This window comes from Delphinus delphis, chromosome 17, assembly GCF_949987515.2.
Source record: "Delphinus delphis chromosome 17, mDelDel1.2, whole genome shotgun sequence".
Lineage (NCBI taxonomy): Eukaryota > Metazoa > Chordata > Mammalia > Artiodactyla > Delphinidae > Delphinus > Delphinus delphis.
Genome location: NC_082699.1, coordinates 11916436 through 11930594, shown reverse-complemented (window position 1 = coordinate 11930594; position 14159 = coordinate 11916436). Strand labels below are relative to the sequence as shown.

The 14159-nt window shown below is 45.3% G+C and overlaps 1 protein-coding gene across 2 annotated transcripts in view; it reads right to left on the bottom strand.

Moving 5' to 3' along the window:
- Positions 1–14159, bottom strand: part of TRIM55 (tripartite motif containing 55) — a 42588-nt gene that overhangs the window by 3195 nt on the left and 25234 nt on the right. The window lies entirely within an intron of this gene.

Here is a 14159-nt window from a genome sequence, read left to right as displayed (position 1 = left end):
TTTAGTGCTTTTTTTTAATACTCGAAATTAAAATCTATCTTCCATTTTCAATGTTTTAGCTGTTAATACCCTACAGCCTTCAAAACTTGGTATTAAATAGTTTGGGTTCGCTACTTTTACACTCTCATGTTTTCAGTCAGTTATTAGATTCCAAACAATATGGACCAATGCTATCTTTCAGAGAAGAAAGGCTGCTTCCAGAGCAGGGGGCTAAGAGCGGAGATTATCCTGAGTATCTATAGGTGATCATACCGTCTCCCTGGTTTTACTTATGTGAACTTGAGGACCACACCGCCGCGAACCATCTCAGCAAGGAAGTTTTATGCAAAGAGGCTTAGCCTGGTTTTGAATTCCAGTTTAACAACTTATTAACTGTATGACTCCGGCAAGTCACTTAACGTCTCTGAGCCTTAGTTTTCTCTTTTGTGAAATAGAGGTGACACCCTATCTCACAAGGTTGTTGTAGGGCTGAATAAATAAAGTAATGCACCCAAAGCACTTTGCACACGACTCACTTATATTAACTGCCTCATAAATGTCCGTTTCCTCCCTCCCTCCCTTCTTCCCTCCCTTCCTTCCTTCCTTCCTTTCCTTCCTTCCTCCCTCCCTCCCTCCCTCCTTCGCTCCTTCCCTCCCTTCCCTCCTTCTTCCCTCCCTCCCTTCCTTCCCTCCCTTCCTTCCTTCCTTTTCTTCTCATATTAGCAAAGAGGCTCCTCTGCCACACAGAAACACCTGGGGACTGTTTGTGAGGAACGATATACAACAGCCAAGACGCCCCAGTAAAGAAAGACAATAGTATTTGTGATGCTCATCTTTCCATCATGTATAACTTTTAGTTCCTTTGGCATGCTGTAATCATGGTTACTCATCACCCAGTCCAGTGTGCCTCCACGTGGCCCAACTTTATATATGGCTCTCTCATAAAGGAGGAATGAGTTAAAAATTTAGAAATCTTTCTATAAGCACAGCCCATTCAATCATAAGCAGACATTGTCCCTACAGCCTTCCCCAAGAGCACTGTATATATGTATTCCTTTAAATAGTTTTCCAAATGCTGGCTCTCCTTCATCACAGGAAGTGCTGTTTCTTGGGAATAATGATGTCTCATTGAAGCTGAACAAAGGACAGAGAATGATAAGCACTGATCTCCTCTACCTGCTTTTGAGTTTGCCCTGCATTCCAGTCTATTCTGAGATGTGTGCCAAGGGGAAGAAAGGATTGTTAGTCCGATATTATTTCTAAACTTTACGCACTTTCCTCAGGTAACAAATGAACAAACTTACAACCATCATTTAACACTGCTCTATCAGCATGGGGCTTCAGATACGTTGAGAAATGTGAGTTTTAGTCATAAAGTAAAACCAGGAAATGGAACAGAGAGGCAGCATTTTCCATCTCAACTGGGAGACCCAGTTCAGTCAAGATCCACAGGAGACTAGCTGAAGGGAATGATATACCTTTGCTTAAAGGAAAGACCATTTTTCTCACATGAACTTGACCAGAGATCCTGGGTATCCATGAACCAGACTCACTCAGAAACACACAAAATCTTTTATTTTCCTTTGATTTATTTCCTGTCACTATCAAATGCTGTTTGAAAGGAAAAAAAAAAATAGTGTCAGATTCTGATGCTAGGCTATCCTTTCCCTGCCCTGAAGAGCAGGTGGTGAGAGTTGCTCCTGCTTAGGGCTGAGTGATGTGTGTAAGCATCATCCTTGTTATGTCATCGAGAACCATTTCTTGCTGATGGGGATAAAGTAGCATGAATTCTGCCAGAGGCTTGTGGATGTCTTTCTCTGTGTATAGGACAGTTCCAGGTTCTGGCCTAAACTGTGTTTGCTTGGTGTTTGTTTCAAGTGTTTGCTTGGCCTGAACTGTGCATGGTATTTTGAAAAAGGCTTGAATGAGTTGCAAACATTAAAAAATTAGGAGCAAGGGTGTGGAGAAATAGAAACTCTTGTGCACTGTTGGTGGGAATGTAAACCAGTGTAAAATAGCATAGCGATTCCTCAAAAAACTAAACATAGAATTACCGTATGATTCTGCAATTCAGTAAGAATTGAAAACAGGAACTCACACAGATATCTGTACAACCATGTTTTCCAGTGGCGCTAGTCACAATAGGTGAAAGCAACCCAGGTATCCATCAACGGGTAAATAGATAAACAAAATGTGGCGTATACATATAATGGGATATTACTCCATCCGAAAAAGGAAGGAAATTCTGACACATGCTACAACATGGATGAACCTTGAGGACATTATGCTAAGTGAAATAAGGCAGACACTAAAAGACAAATTCAGTACAATCCCACTTACATGAGATATCTAAAGCCGTCAAATTCATAGAAACAGAAAGTAGAATGGTGGTGGCCAGGGGTTAGGGGGCGGGGGCAATGGGAAGGTATTGCTTAATGGGTATAGAGTTTCCATTTTGCAAGATGAAAAAGTTCTGGAGATTGGTTGCATAATAGTGGGAATTTACTCAGTGCTACTGAACTGAACACTTAAAAATGGTGGTTAAGATGGTCATTTTTATGTTATGTGTTTTTAACCACAATTTTAAAAACAATATTTTTAATTAGGAGATTTCCCATTAAAATCTGGATTAGCAGGTCCTCTTGGCAAAGCAGAAATTTAGCAACCCAGAACCTACAGGAAGGGCTGAGCAGCACGGTCACTTGGGGCTGGGATGCACTCTCCCACAGCTTTCCACAGTGCTCACCACTCCCTTTTGCCTCCCCTGCTGCAAGGCTGTTTTCAGTGGTCATTTGCCACTGCGCTTGTACAGTTGCTATGCTCTAAGTAAGTTAAGAGGAAAGCAAACAATATCATGTATTATATTTGTGCTTCTATCAACATTTTTTCTTTCACCTCACCTGCTTTTTCATTAATCGTACCTTCTTGGTCTCTAAAGGCACACAAGCTTGTTGCTCTTAACAGAAGGTTAGTTTTTAGTAGGAAGGTGTCAAAGAAAAGAGAAGATAATACTCAATGGAGTCTTTGGCTTGACTTTTATGCTAAATGGGATGAATATTTTTAAAAATCCAACATGCTTCTTGTGGCAATATTCTTGACAATCAAAGCGTGAAACTGCCTTCGGCGTTTCACTGAGGCCAAATGTGTCCCTGGACACTTAGCGCAGGGGATATAACTGGGTGCCGTTTTGGAGGAAATGCTCTTGTTTGGGCTTGGGGGCAACACCAGTAGCCCCCTTTACCTAAATGCGGCCCGGCCCACTTGATTCACTGACTGAACAAAACGAAACAGACGCTTTCCTGATATTCACTCTGGCATAAGACAGGGTAGCCACATTTATAAGAGGAATTATTTTTTGCTAGCCTAAAATAAAAGAGTGAGCTGTGCCAGGTCATTGTGATGAGTAACCAGTGCCCTCAGGCGGCCTCTAAGCTTCCCAGGGCCTCTGTAAGGTGCCAGCCTCAGCCCTTCCCCAAATGAGCATCTGTGTACACCACCCACGATTCTAATCCATTACAATGTAACTGTCCTGCGTTCCATTCCCTCAGGCTTATCCAAGTGATAGTAACTGATTGGATAAACTGAATTGCAACTGAGACGTTAATGGGCGCTGATGGCTCCAGGTCCACCCCTGCCAGATACCATTTTACCTAGAAATGGCCCTGCCTCACCCTGAGGGCCGGGCTGTTGTGGACGTGTCAGCCACATGCCCAGCACGCAAGGAGGTGCTGGGGGCAGTGAGGAAACTGTGGCCAGCCCCACACCTGGGCCCCCCCACTCCTCTCTGCCGCCGTGAATGCCAATGACAAATTCAACCTGACGGAAGGATCTGGTTACCATGCATGTTAAATGCCAGTCTTTCTAGGTCAATCCAAAAGAAGCCTTGAGCCTCCACAGTGAAAGCCATTTGCCTTAAAGGAATGTGGATGAGAAGGGTAAGGCTAGACTTGAGGCCACTGAGTGGGCGACCACCAATGTCTGTCCCGCACCTGCTGGGCTGGGTCAGCAAATCAGAGCCAGATGCTGGAAACAGGTGTAAGGAGGAATGCCGAGGTCAAGGGTAGAACGTTTATTCAGAAAGATTCAACCCAAGCATTGGCCTGCTCCCTGCTTAGCCTTCCTGAACCCCAGGCCCTTGGATAACTTAAGCATTATGGATTCCAGACTGGAAAAGAGAGTACAGCCAAGACGCTGGGCCAGTCATCAATGCCTGAGAAGTGACTGGGGCGTGGTCTGTGACTCACAGCCAAGGGTCTAAGCCCTGGAAACTCAGTTGGGAAGGTCCATCATGGGCAATCCTTTCACAGGAATGCAGTCATCTCTGCTCAGTGGCAGAGAAGTCAAGGTATGTTAGGAAGGCAGCACAGAGCTGTGACAATACAGCATGTTCTCCGCAGACGCCAGAGGAAGGAGAAAAGAGGTACCCCTTGCCCCACCAAATGAGCCCTGGAAGGAAAACATTCACTAAAGAGCATTTTTTGCCCTTGGGAAAATTTACAGTTCTGCACACTGAGGGATGGAAGGGATGGATAAAGGGAGTTGATCTCGGGGCTTCGTTGCCATTAGCTGTCTCCCTCTTGCTAAGTTAGGGAAGATCAGAAACCAGGACTATGAAACGAGAAGAAATTAAACTCACTCACTTTTTCTTAACCTGGAGGAAGATGTGTGGTATGCTCTCTTTGGTCTGTTTCAAACATGGTGTCTAGGAATTGATGGGGTCGGTGGGGAGCAGGAAGGAGAAGTGAAAACGCTGATATCACAGTTCTGCAAAAACCTACAGGCAGGGCTTCCCTGGTGGCGCAGTGGTTGAGAGTCCGCCTGCCGATGCAGGGGACACGGGTTCATGCCCCGGTCCGTGAAGATCCCTCATGCTGCGGAGCGGCTGGGCCCGTGAGCCATGGCCACTGAGCCTGCACGTCCGGAGCCTGTGCTCCACAACGGGAGAGGCCACAGCAGTGAGAGGCCCGCGTACCGCAAAAAAATAAAAAAATAAACCTACAGGCAGCCCTCTTCTCAGGCATAGACCTGACATTGTGTGTCCAGCACAGAGTGTGTGTGTTCTCAGCCTTTCTGAAAGGAGAACAGAATTACAAAGGATGCTAATTAGATCATTAATTCCTCACAAACGGGACTTCTTTGCCTTGTTTGGGGGGAAACAGGCAAACAGGTTTTCAAGAGCCGTGGGAGGCTGATGGTATTGCTGTGCCCAATTCATGGACAGGAAAGCATGGGATGGTTGAGCAATTGGCTCAGAGTAACGCTGTGGGCTATGCTGAGACCATAAACCCAAGGAGAAAAGAGGCAGCGAGTGCTGCTGAGCATGCGAGACTCAGGGCGCAGGCTGACATCACCCCAGGAAGTCAGAGACAGGGAGGCAGGTGGGTCAGCAGCCTGGGGTGCAGCTGAAGGACTGGTGCACTCATTTGCAAGGTATGCGCACATCACTGCAGGCAGTGGAGGCCAAGAACCGACTTCTCTATGCCCATGTGTCATGAGTGGTGAGTCAATGCAGAGAACCCTTGGTCACACTATTTTTGCCTCAATCCCATCAACCCAGGTAAAGTGGGGATTCACCCACTTATCCTAGATGTGGGCACGGCCTCCATTCTGCTGCACGCACACACTCCGTGGTGGTGGACAAGGGGTCACCGGGCACCAAGCTCCCAGCTGCTCCATGATTTGGAGCAGGTCACTCATCCCCTATAATCTTCCACTAAAAAATGAGGAGGTTTAACAATTCTTACTGTGCAGGGTTGTTGTGAGGTTTGAGTGAGAGAATCTGTCAAAGACCTTGCCCATTAGTTACAGTCATTACCACGTGGCACTGGTTTCTCACGATGGTGGATTCCTTCTTTGCTTTGTTGGTTGTAGTGGGGAAAAGGCCTGGAAATCACTGAGATTCATAAATAAAGACAGAAAAAAATCCACAGGATGTACAACACTAACAAGAGTCTTAGAATCAGAATAATAAACATTTAAAAAATACGGGAAGCAAAACCCAACTAGCTATGTCATAACAGCTCCCCCAGAGAGCTCTCCCCAGTGCCTGCGTTACTGTTTTCAGGAATCGTAGAGCTGTAGGCGCAGGTTGCCAGGGGAAATGAATTCATTACGCTGCTCACAAACAATTTACATTACATTTCTTTAAAACAGATACATCCAGTTTAGCTTCCTATTAAAGTGACTTTTACTAAGGAAGCTATTTGATCCTGAGAAATATAGCCTACAGTTTCAGTATAGAATTGTTTTTTGTGGCCCTTCTAGCAAAGTCTCCAAATTGACAGTTATTAGGATGTCACTTTCCCAGCAGGAAAAAAAAAAAAAAAAACCCAGAAAGAGAAAATTGCAGTTGCAGGATACAAATGAAAAAGCATTAATAATATTCATATAATAGTCTCATTAAAACTGACTTTTTTTTGCGGTACGCGGGCCTCTCGCACTGCTGTGGCCTCTCCCGTTGCGGAGCACAGGCTCCGGACGCGCAGGCTCAGCGGCCATGGCTCACGGGCCCAGCCGCTCCGCGGCATGTGAGATCCTCCCGGACCGGGGCACGAACCCGTGTCCCCTGCATCGGCAGGCGGACTCTCAACCACTGCGCCACCAGGGAAGCCCAAAACTGACTTCTTTAAATAAAAACCTTACTTCAAAATTTTTTCTATGTAAAAATGCCTGCATTTCATTATCAGAACTTCTTATAATTTCCGGGACTATTAAGTACTGGACAATGTTATGCCGTAAATGTAGGCTAGTCCTCAGTGCTGATTGGTTGTCTCTCTATTTTTACCAAGTGAAATTCCAGCATAGTCAGGGTTCCTGGCTTATCAGCGATTCGATTCATAAGCTTGAATCTCCTAATTTGTAAAACACAAGCAACTGCTCTCAGTAGGGGTTTCTATTTGAAAATAATTTGACACCCTGAATCCCTCAATTCAATTTAGAGAACATAGTTAAATTTTCATTCATTTCAGTTTGTTTTGGAAAATTAAATAGATCATTTCAAAGAACACAGGACCTATAGTCACACTCATGGGAAATCATATTCTTGGTCTCCTGCTTTATTTTTTAAAACGTTCTGTGATACCTTGTGAAATTAATCTTGCTCAGAAAAGAAGCTTTCTGGACCTATGGCCTCAGGCATCTCTCGCCTCTCAGTCCCTAGTGGCAGCTGGAGTTGATATTTGCCCTTCAGCTCGGAGTGAATGATTTGGTCTCAAAGGTTATTTGCATGAAAATTATTTTATCTTTTTGTGTGTGACAGCTCGTGGGGACCCAGAGCTCCACACACCTGCTTTTCCTTGGAACGTTGGCTATTGTTCATCCCAGTTTAAGAAAATATTAATATTTTCAAGGGGACTGAATCTTGGATTCATGAGAAATTTGCTAAGATCTCGGGTCTGGGGTCACATGTATTGGTTTCTGAGACTCTAGGAAATAAACTCTGGGCTTTAAGAATCTTGGCTAGAGCCGTGTGTCTTTCTTTCCTCCTTCCTGCCTTCCTTCCTTCTTTCCTTCTTTCTTCTAAGAAATGTTTTCTATTTTCCCGTGGGAACACCTTTATAACCTCACAGGACAACATTTATAGAACCTGGGCTGGGAACTAAGATGGCCATGGGCTGGTTTTCCTTGGAGATACTTCCCGCGCTGGACTCCACATATCCCTTTTGCTATTTTAGAGTGAAGAGCCCAAAGGTGTGGGTAACCCACATTGTCCCTGATGTTCTGTCTCTGAGCTCATGATATATTCGATAGGAAGCATCTGGGAACACTCAAGACAGGAGGAAGGACCATCTGCACCTTCTTGTCAACACTTGGGTTGGGAACCTTGGACCTTCTCAGCCAAGAGGACAAGCCCAGGGTTGGAAGTCCCTGGCCCGCGACAGGGTGGCCTCTGCAGTTCCGTGGAAAGTGGTGTAGCCAGGACAAGGAGTGAACGGGGCAGAGGCATGTCATTAAAATGTACAGACATATTAGCTCATAAAGCAATTTACATCTAAACTAAAAATAGGGCCCCACAGACCGGTGAAAACGAATCATCAGGCTGCAAAGTTCAGACTTGTCACTTAAAAGCATCAGGGACCTCAGCCATCGCGGCCCTTGCTATGCTTGGCCCTGTGCGTGGCTGTGAAAGGAAGGGGAAGCCGGTGTGTTGGATTTAGGCCGTGAGGTCTTCTGTGGCCAGCCGTTTGGAACGTCTTAAGGATCGTCAGCATCTTCCTCCTCCAGGCTCTCCCCATCGGCCCTCTAACTTTTCTACCCAACCTTAAAAAACGGTATTGATCTATGAGGGCGAGGACCTCTCTGTATCCATTCAAGCAGGCAGACACAAAAAGAGTTATTTTTTTTTTAACTCTTATCTTGGGATAAATTCTTCAAGAAAATATAACAATGCTAATATAGGCACCTAAACAGAGTTTCAGAATACATGAGGCAAAGCTGATAGAACTGCAAGGATGAAGAGGCAAATCCACAATGAGAGTCATAGATCTCAAAATTCCCCTCTCAGCAATTGCTCAAAGAAGTAAGCAGGAAATTGGTGAGGATGGAGTGGAGCTGAACCACACTCTCCGACCCGGTGGACACTTACAGAACGCTCCGCCCAACAACAACAGAAAATACAAGGTTTTCAACTGCACGTGGAACATTCACCAAGTTAGCTCATACTTGGGGCCATACAACAGATCTCAATACATTTGAAAGGATTGGAATCATATAACAAATATTCTCTCTCCACAATGGAATCCAACCAGAAATCAAACGGAAAGCAATCTGGAACGTCTCCATACAATGAAATACTGCTCAGGAATAAAAAGAAATGAGCCACTGATACAGGCAACCGCACGGATGACTCAAGAGCGTTATGCAGAGTGAAGAACGCCAGTCACAGGAGTCTATGTATTGGATGTTTCACTTATACAATCTCCTAGAACTGGCAAAACTATAATGACAAGCAAAACAGCAGCTGGGATGCAGGAAGGAGATCAACCGCAGAGGCACGTGAGGGAACTTCTTGGAGTGACAGAAATACCCTACAGCTTTACTGTGATAGTGGCTACACGATGCTACGTACTTGTCAAAACGTATTGACCCGTACACTTAGAATAGGTACATTTAAAAATTCACATCATCTGTCATCTCTTCATTCATCTACTATCCCGTGACTACCTTTACTGTGTACATTCTAAGTCTTTGCTCTACTGGGCAATGAGGCCTAAGTACCTTTAGGTGGACTTAGACATGGACTTTGTGGAGTTTATGGCATCTCAAGGGGTAATCACGGCTGTGTAACCATTCAGCTAAGTGGGTGCCTAGGAGGAGATTTGGAAACAGTTTGGGAATTAGGGGTTTATGTAAGAGCTTCAAGGCAAGAAATACATTTTGAGAAATGCAATGGGCTATCTATTTCACTGAAAATCTATTATTATTATTGTCGCCCAGAATGATTTGTGTCAGGCCTAAGTCCATAACCCTCCCAATGAAAACATCCTGAAACAATTTATAAAATTCTCAGTACTAGATTTTTCACTCTCTAATGTTGTGTAAATAGATGAATCCTTTCATCGAGTAGTTGCTTCCTTTTCCTCATGAGAAAACTAAGGCTCAAAGAAATTAAATGTCCAGAGTCAGATGCAGAAGGCACAGGACAGGAACCTAAGTCCTGTGTCTTGATTTCATTGATCTTTCCTGAGCCCCAAGCCTTAGCAGAGTTTCTATCCAACTTGTTTGTCTATTTTCAGACTTGAAGAATGGAATGTGGAAGGTGGATATTCTATCCTTGCAACTACAAATAGCTACGATATGGTGAAGGCTTTTAGGGTCTCTGACAACTACAGCTTCATGCTCTGGTGAACTAGATAAGTTGTGGTTCTTTACAGAGGTAGACGTGGCAGAGATTTTAATGTCAACAACCCCATCTCCAAAGCAACTGACTTTCTGCAGGTGTGTGTGTGGGGGGGGTGGAAGTGGGGCTGGGGTCCTCCGACCTTGAGGCAGCTGCCAAGTTAATCTACCAAATAGGGAGACATTTCTCTGGAAATCCCTGTTCCCTGTACAGCTCTCATCAAATGGTTTGCATAAATTCTTCCAACCAAAGCCACTAAGCCTCACTGGGAAAGGAGGAAGGGGAACACGGAGGGGCTTTCAATTGTTGCTGCTCCCACTTCTGGAAAAATCTAATGGCCACACATATGCCCAACAAAATACCCAGTTATCCATGAGGGTGGGCGTAGTCCCTGTGTTAACACTTGGGTGTGATTTGCATGTAAGTAGGTAGGAAGAGAAGGGCAGCAGAGGAAGCAGCTTGGACAAGGAAATCACCCAGGAGATGGGGCTCACAGAGACTGCTTTCCAAGGGCAGCCGACCTCATCACAGTGTGCTTCCCATCTTATTATTGCCCTGTCTTCTGAGGTTGACTAGGGCGTGGTGCAATTTTTAAAAAAATAAATTTTAAAATTAATACATGAAGTAGATCAAACTCTCTTTGCATTGACTGAGCATACAGCAGCCCTGGTCTAGAAGGGTGGGAACTTAGAGGGCCATTTTGCAGCTAAAGACCAGTTCATGGGATTTCCCTGGTGGTCCAGTGGTTAAGACTCCACACTTCCACTGCAGGGGGCACGGGTTCGATTCCTAGTCTCCTGACTGGGGGAACTAAGATCGCACACACCTTGCAGTGCGGCCAAAAAAAAACAACCACCAAAAACAGTTCATGTATATGGGCTTTGCACAGTGTGATATAGGGCTGAATCCAAACCTTGTTGAGAAATTAGTTTTTCTTTGAGAATGAAGGTGGGGAAGGCAACATGTACCTCTTCTCAAACAAAAAGCAGGATCCCGGTTCACTACCAGTGCCGAGTCAACGTCTGTTTTTTTGCCATGGCCAATTTCTGACGCATAATCTGCCTACGTAATTAGGTGAAGAGAGAAGGTATGTGATAAAGTAGGGTTAACACAGCATCAGAAATCACAGGCAGCAAAAGCAAGGGCAGGCTGTGCGAATGGCCATGAGGAAAGCACCTGGAAACATTTGCCTTCTTAGAAGGTGTGCAGTTCCACGGATGGGGCTGAAGTGAGTTTACAGATCCGCCAGACCCTTAGATGCTTCTGAAATTCTAAGGCAACCTTGTTTCCTGACAGGGGACCGTATGGTTAAGAGAGGTAAGGCCACCAGTGAATCAAGAACTTTTGTGTCACATCCTACATGTTCACAGAAAGACTAATGACGACGTGTGAAGTTCTAACAAGCTAACACTGCGTTGGACAAATATTAATCTAGTGAGCTGGGTTCTGAGGTAGTGAAGGTGAATCAAACCTGCAAAACCTTCACAGAGGTGGGGAATTTGACCTCTGTCCATCTGTCCATACCCTCTTTGAGGCAGGGATCAAAGAGTGGTCCTGCATCATGAATAGGTTTCCTTCGCTACGTGAAAGGCCCTTTCTCAAACACCAGGAATGACACAAGCAAGGTTCTTTGAAATAAGGAGGTCAGTTCACCCTATCCACCCCGCCCCACCTGCCTCAGCCTCATGACAGGCATGTGAATGACACAGCATCCATGACATGGGCTCAGTGGATGGCAGACAAGAAGCGTGACTCTCCCCCTGCAGCCTCAGAGAAGCATTACACAGATATGTGGCGACAAAGCCCCAAACCTGAATTCTCAGAATGTCAACTTAACTCTTCAGACAATTATTCAGATCCAGTTATTCAGGATATTCCAATGATGCATGGAGTTTGCTCTCTCCCCATTTGCCCCACTGAGTCCATGGCCAATACTTCCTCCCCTGCTTTTCACCACAAATAATGACAGGAGGAGGAGTTACGCATCTGAGCGTACGATAAGGACACTCAGAACATTCTAGGGTACGCAGGTTTCTGGCTGACTATTAGACACTGGGGCGGGTCCTACTCACACACAGTTATAGACATGACAGGGACCCATGGAGAGCCGACTGCCATTGCTGAGCAGACAGCTAATGAGGCAGAAAGGAGCTATGATTGGAGCTTCCAGAGGAGTCAATGTCAACCAGGGAAAAGTCAGCAAGCCAGAAATAGCTGAGTCGTTTCGGCACTAGTCACCCCGAATCACTTCTGAGCTACAGGCACAGGGAGCTGGGTCTTGGGTCCAGCAAGGTCATTTACTCAGAAGCACATGGGGTTTGAATCTTTAAATACGATTCATTAAAGCTGATAATTTTCAAAAGGCTGCGAAAGGAGAAGGATGTCAGTCCCTAAGCAAACCTTCTAACAGTAAAATCAAGAAAAGCCTTGACCATGAGAACGTGTATCAAAAATAATGTGCTGTTTGCTGGCTTTATGACTCTTCCTTGGTTCTGATTCTTTACGGCCAGTAGATGAACGTTGGCCTCTGGCTCCTTATGCACTCAGATCTCACCTGGCTGAAATGTCCCTGATGTTGCTGTCCCCGTGGCACCCTTCTCTCAGGGCTCCCCTCTCCCAGGAGAGACACTGTAGAGTCTCAGGGTTCAGAAAGAACTAGAAATCGCCTGGCCCACCTGCCCATCAATGCAGTTACCTGGCCACCTCCTGGGCACCTGTCTGGTGAGGCAGAGGAAATGCTGCTACATAATCGATGGAAACCCTGCGTATTCCTGAATCAGGCCTTTGCTGGTCCTCGATCTACCTGGAGAGCAGTGGGTCCTCACAGCATTACGGACATCTTTTGAAACTGGCCTCCCCTAATGGCTATTCTGGAGGGTCCCCTCCCACTGGATTACTGAATAATTGCCCACGGAGTCTCTGTTCTGAGTCGGGATCCCCCTCCATGCAGGATTAGATGATGGAGTGACTCCTCAGGGAGGTGCCTCAGGGCCACGAGTGCTAAGAACTTGGTTCTTTCTAGGTGGCTGAGCCTCAGAGTCGGGGAGAAATCCATCCCTGGGCCTACGGAAGAGGAACACGTATGGAAGAGCTACGCGAGATGTTAGTCAAGGGAAAAGAAAATATTTCCTACCCATTAGAGTAAAAATCAAGCACTGAATCTGACGCCAGATGTAGTGAAGTACAAGAAAAGCCAAGAGTGCTAGGCAGATTGCTAACTCCTGCGAGAGAACAAGAGGACAGCTTCACTGATATTATCACAAATAATATTTTTCAACATCATTTAGATAGATTTTTCATTTTCATTTGGGGCGTTCTCCTGTTTCGGGTTATTATCGTATTACTGTTTTCAGAAAACAGCTCCTCCTGACTCAACTTCCACTAAATATGTAAGGAATCCCATAAACTTTCTAGAAATAAAGTTCCCATCAATTTTCTAGAAAAGTTTCTATTCCATTTTTTTAAACCTAAAAACAACCACAAAAGGTTTCCTTACACCAAACGTTTAGTTTTGTCATTTTTCATCTGTGAAAATGAATACATGGCACAAAAGCATGTTCATCTGTGAATTTTCCAAAAATCATTTCCAATTGTTACCTCATGGAAATCGAGGTTCACTTGAGCAGATAGTCAAGAGACTAATTTTATGATTTCTGAAAAAAATGCTATTTGTTGTTCGTAATCACCTGATGACCCAGGAGCACAGAACGCGAGCATATTTCTCTGCCAGCCCCGTGTCTGGGCAACACTCACACGCACACGTCACGTAAGAATACTCATGGGTATGGAGTAACCATGAACATTCTTCTGTGTGAAGAAACTGTGCAAGATTTCTTCTATGGAATCTTTGAGCCATGCAAACATCTAACCCAGCGTTAGGGAGAAGACGTGGACTTCAAACTTGCATTATAAAAAGAAAACAAGAGGTATTTAATGACCCTTTAAAAAATTCCAAAGGAAGAAAACCTGTGCTTTTCTTCCCCCAGGAGCACATGCTTAGGAAGCCCCAGTTTAATTAAGCCAAGACTAACTTTGCCCAGCTGTCACTGGCACACTCCCAGAACCCGTGAATCAGGTTATTTTTTCCAGAGTGGACACAGAACTCAACTGAAACGTGTTCCTTGGGGGTTGTTGGGAACGACACAAAAGCAGGTGATTAGTCTTTGGAAGCTCAAGGAGGATGCAGAAAAGGCCGAGCAAGGTCAGGTGGCCTTTGCAGAGGGGAGCTAGGGACACCAGCCAGTCACTGCAGACGAGCCACTTGCACCTGCAGGCCTAAGGGCCGGGCTCGCTTGCATCCCTCCCCTGGGAAGCCAGGTGTGAGGTCGCCACGCAGGAGCAG